This window comes from Ranitomeya variabilis, chromosome 1, assembly GCF_051348905.1.
Source record: "Ranitomeya variabilis isolate aRanVar5 chromosome 1, aRanVar5.hap1, whole genome shotgun sequence".
Taxonomy (NCBI): Eukaryota; Metazoa; Chordata; class Amphibia; order Anura; family Dendrobatidae; genus Ranitomeya; species Ranitomeya variabilis.
In genome coordinates this window covers 789605577-789623075 of record NC_135232.1, presented here as the reverse complement: position 1 = coordinate 789623075, position 17499 = coordinate 789605577, and the positions used below count along the sequence as shown (strand labels likewise).

At 45.9% G+C, this 17499-nt stretch overlaps 1 long non-coding RNA gene across 1 annotated transcript; it reads right to left on the bottom strand.

The window, feature by feature from the left end:
- Positions 1-13641: 13641 nt before the first annotated feature.
- On the bottom strand, positions 13642-14464 carry LOC143767917 (uncharacterized). Its single transcript, XR_013213775.1, has 4 exons — positions 14393-14464; positions 14191-14263; positions 13899-13989; positions 13642-13801 (listed from the first exon to the last, which is right to left on the bottom strand). It is a non-coding gene; the product is annotated as an uncharacterized LOC143767917 (long non-coding RNA).
- Between the last annotated feature and the right edge of the window lie 3035 nt (positions 14465-17499).

Here is a 17499-nt window from a genome sequence, read left to right as displayed (position 1 = left end):
AAAGGATGTCTCGAAGATCATCAATCAGCCATATAATAGGGGGATGCAGTCCAGGGGTCCAAGGGCAGGTACACTTCCCCAAGAGACCAAGTTGTAAGAGAAGAATCAGCCCAGAAATCCTGTATATAACAGCTCTTCATTTAAACCGGAAGGTGCCATGGATTTGAGGCGGAAGATCCAACGAGCTTCATGTTGTAAAAGAAGTTTGCGTCGGTCACCCCCTCTTTCATTGCAGAAAATTTTCTGCAGGCCAAAGATTGAAGTATTATTAGGCCTGCCACCATGGTTCTTGAGATAATGAAGTGCTAATGGGGTCAAGATCTTACCCTTTTTATAATCCGTAGAAGCCAGATTAATTGTTGACAAGTGCTTCTGTGCCCGTCTCCTCAACTCCTGCGAGGTTTGACCAACATATACTTTCCGACAAGGGCAGATAATTGCATAGATGACAAAACTTGACCTGCAATTAACATATTGATAAAGAGGATGGTCAGTCTTATCAAAAGGATTAAAAAAATGATCCTTAGTCGGAGGCACATATGGACAAATGACACAGTCCCCGCAGGGGAAAGAGCCGTAGAGGCGAATACCTCGATTTAATTTAACGACTGGCCTTGAAAAATGACTCCTTGTAAGCAGGTCCCGAAGATTCGGGGCCCTACTGGCAGTCAGCAACGGTCTAGGGCTAACACAAGATGATGTTTGGGCATCCAAAGTAAGGATATCCCAGTTTTTACCAAGAATCTGTCTCACCTCGTTCCAATTTGTGCTGTATGCTGTGACAAATCTGATGAAAGGATCCTGTGGGCGAGGGTGTGGGACCAAAAGAGCCGCTTGATCAGACACTTTTTTTTCACAAATAAACGCAGGTAATATCAAAGAAATTTTACAAGTATCATGAAGTACAATATGTTTCGAGAAAAAAAAATGTCAGAATCACCGGGATCCGTTGAAGCGTTCCAGAGTTATAACCTCATAAAGGGACAGTGGTCAGAATTGTAAAAATTGGCCCGGTCTTTAACGTGCAAACCACCCTCGGGGCTTAAGGGGTTAACTGCTCTATTGCCACAGTCCTTTTTCCTGTATCTAAGCTTCCAACTCCCCCTGCATATATCAAAAAATACCTTTTATACTTCTGGCATACGGTCCAATGTCGTCTTTTTTATTTCCCCTCAGCTCCTCCTCAATCCCTGCAGGTGCCGTCTTCCTGAATTAATTAATGTGTATAACACCTCATACTTTATCCACAGATCGCTGTGAATCTAACACCTACACAGTTGAGGTGCAGGCACATTTTGCTCTGCCCTACGATCAAAGTCGTATATTCCACATGGCTGGCGCTCACTTCACTTTCTGGTAAAAGGCACAGAGAAAATTCTGCCATATGCCAGAAGAATAAATGGAAAATGTTGTCATATGCAAGGGGACATGATAGCTTAGATACAAGTTGATTGAATGCAGTGATGGAAAGTCTGGTGATATTCCATAAATGGAACCTATATTTTGAGCAGGACATACTCCTGTTTCATATCCGCTTTCACCACTAGGTGCCAATATTTGACTTAATATTTGATTCATAGGATTCTAGGGCTGGTTTTATACCTGCATTTGGGAGTACCGTTTGTTCCATTTTACGAACAAACAGGATTCATGTCCAAAACACATCAGTTCCATATCGCCTATAAACGAAGGCAGAGGACCCCCATTATTATGGCGCTGTCTTGGTTCTATTAGGTTTCCATTAGTGAACAGAAAACACATATTGAATAGTATGTTGTTTTTTTACAACAATTTCAAAAAACTTACACATAACAAGCAGACTGATTGTAGTCAATGGGGTTCATCCACTTATGTTTTCATCATTTAGGCAGCTGATGCTTTTTGGACATGAATTCCAAAAACAAGTAAGAGAAAATGAATTCCCCAAAAAGATGTGAACTCAGCCGAAGATTGTTTAAAAGGAATAAAATTGAGTTTTTCACTACTATTTGGCAACGCCTGACTACATCAGACGTGCTAAAAACAAAAAAATTATATTTTTTCTCCTACAATACCATTAGCCACAGCAGAAAGTATAGTAACACCTACAAATTACACTTCCAGGAGCTGTGCTATTGGAAGCAAGTATATTTTACCAAGTATATTTTACTCTGAAATGCTGCGGTATTTCAGAGAAAACATAGTTTGCCTTCTCCCTTCTCCATTCTAATTGATTAACAGATCTCTCCTCGTGTGCACATATGGGAGAGACCAGGGACTGGCTGGCACTTTTCAGCCTGGGGGCAATCACAAGGCAGTGGCCCTCGAATTGTGGTGGCCCACCTCTGCGCTGCTTATCTCTGGCCACTGCATTAAAGCAGCAGAGATAACAAGCTTTAAAGACAGGCTGCTGAGTCGCCCCGTCAGGGCCGTGGGGTACTCTGTACCGGGTCCAGCATTTCACAGGGGAATGTCACGGTGGCGACCCGGTCCGTGGCCCTGGGCACCCATGTAAAAGGGAAAGGTCTTTAAAGGGAATAAAGTTTATGTTCGTGACGCCACCTGTAGTATTCGGTCAGTAGGGACCGATGCTGCTTTATGGGGTCCTCTGGGGTGATGTTATGGCACCTAGATGGTATAACTTCCCACAAGTGAAGTATATCCCCAGGCCTCCCGGTGTGTAGATGGAAGATGGTGAATGGCGCAGTAAGTAACGAGGACACAGGTTTGCAGTCTCTTTACCTTGTTTACTGAAGACTTCAGGCAGCCACAGTCCAGGGTACCAGATCACAGGACAGGCAGGGTTCGGCCGGCTTGGAGGCAAGTTAGGAGTCCCCTTTTCCAGGTGGAAATCAAAGCCTTCCTCTAGCGCCATGGTGTTGTAGTCCCTTACTGCCAATGGCTTCAGATAAGGTCCTCACAGATGTTCTCTCTCTGTCCCCTGTATAGGATAGGACATAACCCGTATGACTGGTGACTTGAGCCTGTTTATAGGGACTCTAGCATGCCCCGGCCTCTAAGGGTGTCACCGTGCCTTCTGGGTATTAAGGCGGACAGGTAACTTGGAGTTCAGCTGTCCTGCCAGTCTCTGATGTAAGTCGTAGAGGACCTTACAACCTCGGTGTTCTGGCTATCTGTCTCTGCACCTCAGAAGGAGGCAGCCTGCTCGTGGCTGGTCTCCCACTGGTGTTCCTCTCCTGTGCTTCGCTCAACCTACACGCTCACTGCAATATATTCGGCTTTCGTATTATCTCTTTCCAGGAGCTGCAGCACTGTGGCTACACAACTCCGTACACCCTCTTCTGCCTCAGACTGATCCAGTCTGCTTCCTGGCAAGAACTGACTAACTTTCCCTACAGACTACCATATATATGGGGAGTCACCTAGTAAATAGGATCAAAAGCTCCCCCTGGTGGCCTGGAGTGTGAATGTGTTGCATGCTTGTGCTTACCTGGTGACAGTTATCCCCTCTTGCCTCCAAACGTCACTCTCCCTGTGCGGAAAGCAATGCTACTGTGACGACCAGGACCCTGGGGCGCCACACTGCTACATAGATATGGGAACAGAACGGAGCTTGCTGCATAGATATGGGAGCAGAACCAAGCTTACTGCCTACATAGATACTGTAATAGAAGCAAGATAACTACATAGACACAAGAACGGAACCAAGATTACTACGTAGATAAGGGAACTGAAAGGAGTTTACTACAGAGATGTCAGAGCAGAACCGAGCTTACTACAGGGATAAGGGAGCAGAACCGAGCTTACTACAGAGATATGTGAGCAGAACCGAGCTTACTGCAGAGATAAGGGAGTAGAACTGAGCTTACTATAAAGATACGGGAGCAGAGATGAGCTTACTACAGAGATATGGGAGCAGAACTGAGCTTGCTACAGAGATATGGAAACTGAAAGGAGCTTACTACAGAGATATGGGAGCAGAACTTAGCTTACTAGAGATATGGGAGCAGAACACAGCTTACTACAGAGATATGGGAGAAGAACCGAGCTTAGTACAGAAATATAGGAACTGGAAGGAGCTTACTACAGAGATATGAGAGCAGAAATGAGCTTAAGGCCCCGTCTCACATAGCGAGATCGCTAGCGAGATCGCTGCTGAGTCACTAGTTTTGTGACGCAACAGCGACCTCAGTAGCGATCTCGCTATGTGTGACACGTACCAGCGATCAGGCCCCTGCTGCGAGATCGCTGGTCGTGTCGGAATGGCCTGGACCTTTTTTTGGTCGTTGAGGTCCCGCTGACATCGCTGAATCGGTGTGTGTGACACCGATCCAGCGATGTCTTCACTGGTAACCAGGGTAAACATCGAGTTACTAAGCGCAGGGCCGCGCTTAGTAACCCGATGTTTACCCTGGTTACCAGCGTAAATGTAAAAAGAAACAAACAGTACATACTTACCATCTGATGTCCGTCAGGTCCCCCGGCGTCTGCTTCCTGCTCTGACTGACTGCCGGCCGGAAAGTGAGAGCAGATCACAGCAGTGACGTCACCGCTGCGCTCTGCTCTCACTGTACGGCGGCTCAGTCAGAGCAGGAAGCAGACGGCAAGGGACACCGAAAGGCGAGTATGTACTGTTTGGTTTTTTTGGTAACCAGGGTAAACATCGGGTTACTAAGCGCGGCCCTGCGCTTAGTAACCCGATGTTTACCCTGGTTACCCGGGTGCTGCAGGGGGACTTCGGCATCGTTGAAGACAGTTTCAACGATGCCGAAGTCGTTCCCCTGATCGTTGGTCGCTGGAGAGAGCTGTCTGTGTGACAGCTCCCCAGCGACCACACAGCGACAAAACAGCGACGCTGCAGCGATCAGCATCGTTGTCTGTATCACTGCAGCGTCGCTGTGTGAGACGGGGCTATTACTGCAGAGATACGGGAGCTGAACTGAGTTTACTAAAGAGATAGGTAAGCAGAACTGAACTTACTACAGAGATAAGGGAGCAGAACTAAGCTTATTGCAGAGATAAGGGTGCAGAACAGAGCTTACTACAGCGATATGGGTGTAGAACCAAGCTTACTACAGAGATAAGGGAGCAGAACAGAGCTTACTACAGAGATAAGGGAGCAGAACAGAGCTTACTAAGGCCATGTGCACACGTTCAGGATTGTTAGCGTTTTTTTCGCGTTTTTTCGCTATAAAAACGTGATAAAAACGCGAAAAAAAACGCTTACATAAGCCTCCTATTATTTACAGGGTATTCCGCATTTTTGGTGCAAATGTTGCGATTTTTTCCGCGAAAAAATCGCATAGCGGAAAAAAAAGCAACATGTTCATTAAAAATGCGGAATTGCAGGGATTCCGCACACCTAGGGGTCCATTGATCTGCTTACTTCCCGCACGGGGCTGTGCACACCATGCGGGAAGTAAGCAGATTATATGCGGTTGGTACCCAGGGTGGAGGAGAGGAGACTCTCCTCCACGCACTGGGCACCATATAAGTGGTCAAAAAATAAGAAATAAAATAATAAACAGTCCTATACTCACCCTCGATGTCTTGCCGCCTCCTCGCACGCTGCCGTTCGGTTTCTGTACCTGGTGTGCGCTGAAGGACCTCGCCGAATGACGTCACTGTCCTGTGATTGGTCGTGAGCGGTCATGTGACCGCTCACGTGACCGTGACGTCACGGGAGGTCCTGTGCGCACAGACCAGCTATACGGAACGGACGCCGGTGAGATGTCTGGGTGAGTATAAGCATTTTTTTATTTTTTTTATTATTTTTAAACATTCTATCTTTTACTATAGATGCTGCATAGGCAGCATCTATAGTAAAAAGTTGGTCACACTTGTCAAACACTATGTTTGACAAGTGTGACCAACCTGTCAGTCAGTTTTCCAAGCGATGCTACAGATCGCAGGGAAAACTTTAGCATTCTGCAAGCTAATTACGCTTGCAGAATGCTAAAAAAACGCGAAAAAAACGGAAAAAAAACGCAAAAAAAAAAATGCGGATTTCTTGCAGAAAATTTCCGGTTTTCTTCAGGAATTTTCTGCAAGAAATCCGCAACGTGTGCACATACCCTTAGGGTATGTGCACATGTAGAATGGTCCTCTGGGGATTTTTCTGCAGCGGATTTGATAAATCTGCAGGGCAAAAACACTGCGTTTTTCCTGCAGATTTATCACGGATGTACCGCGTTTTTTGTGCAGATTCCACTGCGGTTTTACACCTACGGTTTTCTTATGGAGCAGGTGTAAAACCGCTGCGGAGAAATAATTGACATGCTGTTGAATGTGAACCGCTGCGTTTCCACACGTTTTTTTCCACAGCAAGGGCACAGCGTTTTCTGTTTCCCATAGGTTTACATTGTAATGTAAACTCATGGGAAACTGCTGCGGACCCGCAGCTGCAGAAACGCTGCGGATCCGCAGCAAAATCCGCAACGTGTGCACATAGCCTAAGTCTATTACATAGATACGGGAACAATACCAAGCTTACGTCATACATATGGTACCAGAATCTAGATTACTACATCGATACAGTACCAAAACCAATATTACTGCTTAGATATGGTTTTACCTTCATATAACTCCAGAAACACGGACATGTAAATACACAGTACGGCAAGAGTGTTGCTAAGGTCCTAAAAGATCAGGAGTCCAAGCCCCAAAGTGCATGTTTCCCCATATGACCCCCCTATAGCCATTTAAAATAGCATCTGTACATATGTAATTACAGTAAACCACTGATGACAGCCAACAACACACAATGCAAAGACCAATACTATCAAATGACTACTATAAAAGACCAAAACAATAAAACTACCATCCACCACCATCACCACTACACAGCGAATACATAATATGACCATTACCTCTACATAACAAAACACTCTATACAAAGACCAATAACACCACAATACACCTACTACATAATGACCGAAACACATTAAGCTGTTACTAATTAAAAAAAAATAAAAAAACTACTAAAAAGAGCAATATTACCACCTTACCGTAACTGAATATTGGTAAGTACCACAAAACATACACGTGATTACAGTACAGTTTAACTTACACATGACGTTCTTTCTGATTCAGGTCGTTCACTTTTCCAGTCTTTTCCATCTGGCCCAGACCTCCATTACCAATTCTCCAGCCACAGCTTGTCTGCACAGATTACAACAAAAACACATTTTCAGCGACGTCGCCATCTATTTCCAACCTACAAAAACTCCCCACTCTGCGCGCACTTGCGGAGTAGAACACTGACCCCAATATTTAAAACTTTTTGCCATTATTAGGATTACTCCCTCCCCTCAAAAATGAAAGTGTCCCATAGAAAGTATTAATGCCCCTACTGTGCAAAGGCCTGTATTCTATATAATATCCCAAGTCTCCCTTTCCAGCAACAAATACCCTTGAGTGTCCACTTAAAGTTAATAATGCCCCCCCAACAAAAATAAATAAATAACGGAACCTGAGTGCCCCTATCAAAACTAATAATGTAACCTTTTATAACAAAGGTCCTCTGAGTACCCACACAGCTCTGTATATACAGAATGTTGGTCCTACAGTCCCCAATACACAATATGTTCGTCCCCAAAGCCCTTTATAATTCATTGAGGACCCCAGAGCTCCCTATATATAGTAAAATGGCTACATAGCCCCTATATAAAATGCGATGTCCCCACTGCCCCCTATATATAGTATGAAGGTCTTCACTGTCCTATATGTATTATACAGTTAGGGGAAAAGTATTAAGTCAGCCACCAACTGTGCAAGTTCTCCCACTTAAAAAGATGAGAGAGGTCTGTAACTGACATCATAGGTAGACCACTACTATGAGAGTCAAAATGAGAAAACAAATCCAGAAAATCGCCTTGTCTGATTTGGTAAGATTTATTTTGCAAATTATGGTGGAAAAGAAGCATTTGGTCACCTAAAAACATGCAAGATTTCCGGCTCTCACAGACCTGTACCTTCATCTTTAAGAAGCTCCTCTGTCCTCCACTCATTACCTGTAATAATGGCACCTGTTTGACCTCATTATCAGTATAAAAGACACCTATCCACAACCTCAAACAGTCACACTCCAAACTCCACTATGGTGAAGACCAAAGAGCTGTCGAAGGACACCAGAAACAAAGTTGTAGCCTGCACCAGGCTGGGAAGACTGAATAGGCAATAGGCAAGCAGCTAGACATGATGAAATCAACTGTGGGAGAAATATTGTATATTCTCGAGTATAAGCTGACCCAAGTATAAGCCGAGACCCCTAATTTTGCCACAAAAAAATGGGAAAACTTATTGACTCGAGAATAAGCCTCGGGTGGGAAATGCAGCAGCTACTGGTAAATTTCAAAAATAAAAATAGATACCGATAAAAGTAAAATTGATTGAGACATCAGTAGGTTATGTGTTTTTGAATATCCATATTGAATCAGGAGCCTCATATAATGCTCCATACAAAATACACCAGATATAATGCTCCAGACAGTTCATGATGGGCCCCATAAGATGCTCCATACAAAATACGCCCCATATAATGCTGCAGAAAAGGATAATGATGGCCCCTTAAGATGCTCCATAGATTATGCCCCATATAATGCTGCACAAAGGTTGATGGCCCCATAAGATGCTCCATAGATTATGCCCCATATGCTGCTGCAATGAAAAAAAACATGACATACTCACCTCTTGTCGCTCAGGCCCCCGACACTTGCGATATTCACCTGTCCCCGTTCCACCGCTGTGCGCCACTCCATCTTCAGTCTCTCTGACTGTTCAGGCAGAGGGTGCGCACTAACCACGTCATCGTCACCTGAACGTCACAGCCAGAAGATATGGAAGATGGAGCCCGGCGGTGGAACCGGAACAGGTGAATATTGCGCAATGCTCACCCTCCCCCGTTATACTCACCCTCCCAGCGCGGTCCCTGCTTCTCCGTTGTCCTGGGCCAGCAGCTTGTTCCTGTGTTCAGTGGTCACTGGTACCACTCATTAAAGTAAAGAATATGCGCTCCACCCTTATGGGAGTGGAGTCGCTTCCATATTCATTACTTTAATGACCGGTACCACGTGACCGCTGAACACAGGAAGAGCTGCGGCACCCAGAGACCATCGCATCGGAGAAGCAGGGACCGTGCCGGGAGTAGGTGAGTATGATGTGACAGCCGCCGCTCCTCCTCCCCTGCCTACCCCCTGAGAATGACTCGATTATAAGCCGAGAGGGGCACTTTCAGCCTGAATTAATGGGCTGAAAATCTCGGCTTATACGCGAGTAATGGAAGACATACAAGACCACTGATAATTTCCATCGATCTGGGGCTCCACCATCTCACACTGTGGGGTGAAAATGATCACAAGAACAGTGAGCAAAAATCCCAGAACACGGGGGGACCTTGTGAATGACCTGCACAGAGCTGGGACCACCGCAACAAAGGCTACCACCAGTAACACACTATGCCACCAGGGACTCAGATTCTGCAGTGCAAAATGTGTCCCCAGGCATAAGCCAATACATGTCTGGGCCCATCTGAAATTTGCTAGAGAGCATTTGGATTATCCACAAGAGTATTCTGAGAGTGTCATATGATCTGATGAAACCAAAGTAGAACTGTTTGGTAGAAGCAAAACTTGTGTTTGGAGGAGACAGAATGCTGAGTTGCATCCAAAGAACACCATACCTACTGTGAAGCATGGGGATGGCAACGTCATGTTTTGGGGCTGTTTCTCTGCAAAGGGACCAGTACGACTGATTCATGTACATGAAAGAATGAATGGGGCCATGTATAATGAGATTTTGAGTGCACACCTCCTTACATCAGCAAGGGCATTGAAGATGAAACGTGGATGGGTCTTTCAGCATGATAATGATCCCAAGCACACCGCCAGTGCAGCGAAGGAGTGGCTTCGTAAGAAGCATATGAAGGTCCTGGAGTGACCTAGTCAGTCTCCAGATCTCAACCCCATTGAAAACCTTTGGAGGGAGTTGAAAGTCCGTGTTGCCCAGCGACAGGCCCAAAACATCACTGCTCTAGAGGAGATCTGCATGGAGGAATGGGCCAACATACCACCAACAGTGTGTGCCAACCTTGTGAAGATTTACAGAAAACGTTTGACCTATGTCATTGCCAACAAAGGATATATAACAAAATATTGAAATTAACTTTTGTTAATGACCAAATACTTATTTTCCACCATAATTTTCAAAATAAATCTTGCCAAATCAGACAAGGTGATTTTCTGGATTTGTTTTCTCATTTTGACTCTCATAGTTGTGGTCTACCTATGATGTCAATTACAGGCCTCTCTCGTCTTTTTAAGTTGTGGAACTTACACAATTGGTGGCTGACTAAATACTTTTTTCCCCACTGTATATATTATATGTATATACCGTATATACTCGAGTATAAGCCGAGATTTTCAGCCCACTTTTGTCTGTATGTCTTGGCTTATACTCGAGTCATACCCAGGAGTCGGCAGGGGAGATGGAGCGGAACTGTGTAATAATACTCACCTCCTGGCGCGGTCCCTGCACATCCCTCGTTCTCCAGGCGCCTGCAGCTTCTTCCTGCAGTGAGCGGTCACATGATACCGCTCATTACAGTAATGAATATGGACCCAACTTCACTCCCATAGTGGTGGAGCCACATATTCATTAATGAGCGGTACCATGTGACCGCTCACTACAGGAAGAAGCTGCCGGCGCCGGGGAACAGACGTACAGGGACCGCGCCAGGAGCAGGTGAGTATAACTCAGTGCGCGATATTCACCTGCTCCCCGTTCCACCGTCGGCGCCGCTGCGTCTTCCGCGTCCTCTGCAGTGATGCTCAAGTCAGAGGGTGCGGTGACACGATTAGAGCGCTCCGCCTTCTGCCTGAACGTCAGTGCATAGGACGGGGAAGACACAGCGGCGGTCGGCGGTGGAACGGGAAAGGTGAGTATAGCAAGTGTTGGGGGCCTGAGAGGTATGTAATTTTTTACTTTTTTAATCGCAGCAACAGCATATGGGGCAAATGTCTGTATGGAGCACCTTATGGGGCCATGTGCAGCGTTATATGGGGCAAATATCTGTATGGGGCCATGTGCAGCATTATATGGGGCAAATATCTGTATGGAGCATCTTATGGGGCCATGTGCAGCGTTATATGGGGCAAATATCTGTATGGGCCATGTGCAGCATTATATGGGGAAAATATCTATATGGAGCATCTTATAGGGCCATAATCCACATTTGTGGAGCATTATACGGGGCAAATGTGTCTATGGAGCATCTTATGGGGTCATAATCAACATTTGTGCAGCATTATATGTGGCATATTTTAATATGGAGCATCTTATGGGGCCCATCATAAACTGTATGGAGCACGATATGGGGCTTATTTTGTATGGAGTATCTTATGGGGCCCATCATGAACCTTATGGAGCATTATATGGGGCGTATTTTGTATGGAGCATCTTATGGGACCCATCATGAACTTTATGGAGCATTATATGGGGCTCCTGATTCATTATGGATATTCAAAACCACTTTTATCGGTATCTATTTTTATTTTTGAAATTTACCAGTAGCTGCTGCATTTTCCACCCTAGGCTTATACTCGAGTCATTAAGTTTTCCCAGTTTTTTGTGGCAAAATTAGGGGGTCGGCTTATACTCGCGTCGGCTTATACTCGGGCATATATATATATTTATATTTATATATTTATATATTTAATATATATATATGTGCACATTATGAAGGTCCTCGCACCCACCATTCCTCACACAGCCCCTCAGCATCCCCCCTTCTCCACAAAAATTCCCCACACAGCCCCTCATCACCCCTCTTCTCCACACAGCCCCCCTCATCAACCCCCTTTACAACACAGCCCCTCATCACCCCATTCCCAACACAGCCCCTATCATCCCCCCATTCCCCACACAGCCCCTCATCCCCCCACAGCCCCTAATTATCCCTTCTCCCCACACAACCCCTCATCACCCCCATTCCCCACACATACTCTCATCACCCCCAATTCCCCACACAGCCCCTCATCATTCACCCTTCTCCCCACAGCCCCTCATTATTCACTCTTCTCCCCACAGCCTTCATCATTCACCATTCTCTCCAAAGCCCCTCATTCATCCTTCTCCATACAGCGCCTCATCATTCACCCTTCTCCCCACAGCCCCTCATCATCCCCCTTCTCCCCACAGCCCCTCATCATTCACCCTTCTCCCCACAGCCCCTCATCATTCACCCTCCTCCCCACAGCCCCTCATCATTCACCCTTCTCCCCACAGCCCCTCATCATCCTCCTCCCCAAAGCCCTTCATCTCCTCACAGCCCCTAATCATCCTTTCTCAGCACACACAACCCCTCATCACCCCCCCTTCTCCCCAGAAAGCCCCTCATCATCCCCCCATTCCCCACACAGCACCTCATCATAATCATCCCTTTGCAGGCCCACTCAAGTAGCATCAACCCCTTTCCAAAATCCATCCTCAGAGTACTCACACTGAGCCCTGGGTACTCATTCCTATTTGCAGCCCCTCAGTCCTCTCACAGGGCTCCATGGTGGAGCCCCTCATTTCCCACTTTCTTCTCTAGCAGCCTAGGCAAAAAACAGCTTCCTGCTATTGGATCTCTTCACTGGACTGGACTGAAGGAGGCCCTGCTCCTTTCAGTGACATCATTACCTCAAGAAATCAACTCCGATCTAGACACAAACCCTGCTACCAGCCGCATCGCACAGTACTGTACAGCACTGCAGACACAGCTGCATGCAGTTTGCTGTGTGCGGCCATCAGGCGGCTGGCCCTGCACAGCTGCTGCGTGAGTGGCCCGGGGGCATTTGCCTCTCTGCCACACGGCCCAGCCTGCCCCTGGAAGAGACCAGTCAATTATCTGGTGCGGGGCAGGGAGAAGCCATCTGATAACTAGTTAGATCTCTACCTATAGTCCCTGGCCGTCTTTTGAGACATTTTTTTTCTGTAATGTTGCAGCTTTTCAACATAAACTTGCCGGTGTGACACTGAGTCACTTCTCATGAGACGGAATAGTTAAGGAGTTCAAGGTCAAAAGCCAGGAAGGCATGTCATAAACAAGGAAACAACAAAGGCATAGTCGGATAACGTCCCGAGGTCAGACTACCAGGAGGATAGCAGATCAGAGCAGAAGGGGTTTAACAGAAGAATGGTCAGAACTAAGTCCATGGACAGGCAACGAAAGATGTACAAACAGAACGCAAGGCGCAGAGATACAAATCACACAGTAGCTGCATGTATTTTTGGCAGAGGTCTGAGAGTAACAGCCCAGTTAAGTAGCCTGGCAATCATCTGGGACAATGAAGGCCTGAGACAGCTAGCACCACCCAGCATCAGATTGGATGGATGAGCTGTCAATCAAAACACTGACAGCTCAACATGCCCATGCACCAGACTGGATTACTGAACTGTCAGTAACTGCATCCCATAGTATAGACTAACACGGCACTCTATAGTAAAAGTGTTGTTGGTGCTCAAGTCAGGTATCCAACCCGTCAAAATATAATAATAAACTTGGCACTCGGTATTTGAACAAAAAAGAGCTTCCTTTTATTTGTGCATCCAGACAAAAATGGTTATGAATGTTTTCGGTCCGTCACAGGACCTTCATCAGAACATTCTTTAACATGAACTAAAAGTATACACAAAATAAAGAAAATTTAGAGCATGGGAAATGTCACATGATGCATAATAGCACAGTTACAAATTGTCATACAACATCGGTGATGATCTTGTTCCAAATAGCTGAGGGTGAAGGTGGACAGCACGACAGGAGAAATGCTATCCAGTGGTGCTCCATGAGCTGTGGGTGATTCCAGTGGAGGTGCGATCCATACTATTCTTAGTCGTTAAGGGAAACGGTTACTGTGATACCAACATAAGAGTGTACACTTGTGGGTGTACTAGTGATGTTGAGGTACAATAAAGGATACACCGTTTCTCACATAATACGAGCAAGATTTTCAGAGTGCTTGAAGAAGCGTGAGTCTATACAGGGGAGTGCTAAGGCTGTGAGGTGAATACCTAAAAAATACAATTTAGCATAAATATCAGTGCATAAAGGTGTCCATTATGCATTATAGGAGGAAAACAAACGTGAGACTCATCATAAGACCTATGGTAACAGCGCTAACCTAGATGGTGTAGATTAGATCAGTGTCCTAGTGCCCAGAAAAAAAAAATTAAGGCAAACTTTTAACTGGGGGTCACTGACTGATAGTGTACCTGGATATGAAAGGGTGCTCGGTAAGCATTCATGAGCGTCCAAATTATAGGGACCTGCTGCAGCGGGTATGTGCTGTAAGAAAGGGCAGGAAAAGAACAGCACAATGAGGAGAAAAGTACGATGTGAGAGAAAGCGCAATTAATAGGAAAATACATGTAGCCTAAGGCAGTATTTAGAAAAAAGCAGAGTAGTGACATATACCTGTAGACCAGCTGGGCATCATAAGCCAAGGACAGCGCAAAAGGTAAAGGCAAAACTATTGCAAAAAGAATCCTGCTGGAAATAAAATTGTATAGCGGTTAGGTATAGTGACTAAAGGGAGTCCGGCCGCAGCCTCGTCTCCCTGTGTTACCTGTATCCCAGTGTGCGAGTGTGCCATGCAGCAGGGAGGAACGCTGTAATGCAGTGGTACTTCTGGGGTAAATCCTGGTCTGTGATGACATCATAGCGGTCATGTGACCATGAAAAAAAAAAATGAGTGAATGAATGAGTTCTGTGGCTGAGCCGTGACCCGCCAGTGTAAATGTATGTATGCCTGATGGAATAGACTGCGAGTAGGGGAAGTAAGTAAGGCACAACTGGATTAATCTAGGATATGAGAGGACCCATGTGGGTGAGCTAACCATATTGTCATATAGCAAAAGCGTCTGTACTTATTTAAAGACAGATCATACTGTACCATGATGAGTGTCAACGGTGCCCAGTGATGTGAGAAGTGCAAAGGTTAACGATTCTAAAATAGAGAAGAGAATAGTCCCTATTGAGCCCTTTTGCCTCAAGGGTCTGAAGTGTAAATATCCAGAATGCCTCCCTTTTCTTGAGGGTTTTTATTCTGTTTTGGCCTCTCCTGTTGGCCTCTCCTGTGTACACTCTTATGTTGGTATCACAGTAACCACTGGAATCACCCACAGCTCATGGAGCACCACTGGATAGCATTTCTCCTGTCGTGCTGTTCACCTTCACCCTCAGCTATTTGGAACAAGATCATCACTGATGTATGACAATTTGTAACTGTGCTATTATGCATCATGTGACATTTCCTTCTAAATTTTCTTTATTTTGTGTATACTTTTAGTTCATGTTAAAGAATGTTCTGATGAAGGTCCTGTGACGGACCGAAAATGTTCATAACCATTTTTGTCTGGATGCACAAGTAAAAGGAAGCTCTTTTTTGTTCAAATACTGAGTGCCAAGTTTATTAGTAACTGCATCCAAGACACACTGAGCACGCATTCAGCACACACGATGCTCAAATAGTATACGCCTTAAAGGGCCACTGTCACCCCCCTCCAGCCGTTATAAACTAAAAGAGCCACCTTGTGCAGCAGTAATGCTGCATTCTAACAAGATGGCTCTTTTAGTTTTAGGTTCAAGTATACCCCAAATAAAGCGTTTTTATACTTAGCCACAATTCCTGTCTCTAGCCAGGTAGGTGGGTCCTCGCTCCCCAGCTTGACCAGCTCCTCTGCCGCCACTCCAATCTTCCTGCGCTTTTGGCGCCGCCCCCTCAGCGCTGTTATCATTTCAAAACCGGCGCCTGCGCTGTGTACTGGTGTCCTGCGCAGGCGCAGTAAGCTCTGGCCATCTGACGTCCCGGCCAGGCTTGCACACTGCGCCTGCATGGGCATTGCGGCCACCCACCTTTGGAATCCCAGCCCCGCACTATGTGTTATGCATTATGCACGGGGCGGGGATTCCAAAGGTGGCTGGCCGCAATGCCCGCGCAGGCGCAGTGTGCAAGCCTGGCCGGGACGTCAGACGGCCAGAGCTTACTGCGTCTGCGCAGGACACCAGTACACAGTGCAGGTGCCGGTTTTGAAACGATAACAGCGCTGAGGGGGCAGCGCCGAAAGCGCAGGAAGATTGGAGTGACGGCAGAGGAGCTGGTCAAGCTGCGGAGTGAGGACCCGCCTACCTGGCTAGAGACAGGAATTGTGGCTAAGTATAAAAACGCTTTATTTGGGGTATACTTGAGCCTAAAACTAAAAGAGCCACCTTGTTAGAATGCAGCATTACTGCTGCACAAGGTGGATCTTTTAGTTTATAACGGCTGGAGGGGGGTGACAGTGGCCCTTTAAGTACGCATGACGCTAATATAGTATACGCATTCAGCACGCACGATGCCCACATAGTATATGCATTCAGCACGCACTTTGCTCACATAGTATACGCATTCAGCACGCACTTTGCTCACATAGTATACTGTACGTATTCAGCATGCACAGCGCTCACATACTATACGCATTCAGCACACATGGCACTCACATGGTATATGCATTCAGCACACAGAACGCTCACATAGTATACGCATTCGGCATGCACGACGCTTACATAGTATACGCAATCAGCACACATCTCTACTCACATAGTTTACACATTCAGCATGCACGGCGCTTACATAGTATATGTATTCAGCATATCAACCTAAAAGAGACATGGAGTACAAAGTCCAAAATATGAAAAATATAACTATTTTATTACAAAATGATGACAATAACTCACATAATAAAATATAAGGCAATGGGGAAGTGGCACACAGTGTCAAAGAAACAATTGCACAATTCCACAAAGTGAGTTGTCGGGCATGGGATACAAGATGTACAAGTATCATTAAATCTTTATAATAATACAGTGATAAATAACAGCCAGACTGAAAACATTTATAGATTGCCAAAGGTCAAACGACCAAAGTCATTAGTACAAAAAGAGGGGCTGCTATCTATTGCACTGCCACATATGGGGTACAATGGGTGAGATGTCTCTTTGTCTTGACTCTGGAAAGGTCGACTTCCCTTGACTCCCCCGCAACACACCTCCCCCTTCTCCTGGCGTTTCCTCCCCTTTCTCCAGAATAAAGGACAAGCCACAACCATTAGTCTTTGGGTAAGAATGGCCACAGCAGCCAATTTTATTAAAATCAAAGACACTTGGTGGGGTCCTCAAAGCTACCACGGTCTGGTGATTCTTTCCTTGGCATTGCCCCTTCCCTCCCAGCCTTCCAGCCGTGGAAGCACCGTGAACCTAGGGAAGAGGTTGCCTCCACTTCCGTCGTCAGGTACCCAAAACATCGTTACTGTGCACCTGACTTCCATCATCAGGTGCCCCCAAATCTCATGCCAGTGTGACCCCGACTTCCATCGCTGGGTATCACCCAAAGTCTCACCAGACCACCACCAACACATAACCATCCAATGAAGGGGATCCCTGCAATGCAAGAATCCACAATTCCAAATTTTTACCAGCTTCGAGGCCCCACCAATGCTCAAAACAGAAGCAGAACCTGTGACTCAGAAAGAGTCATCCGACAG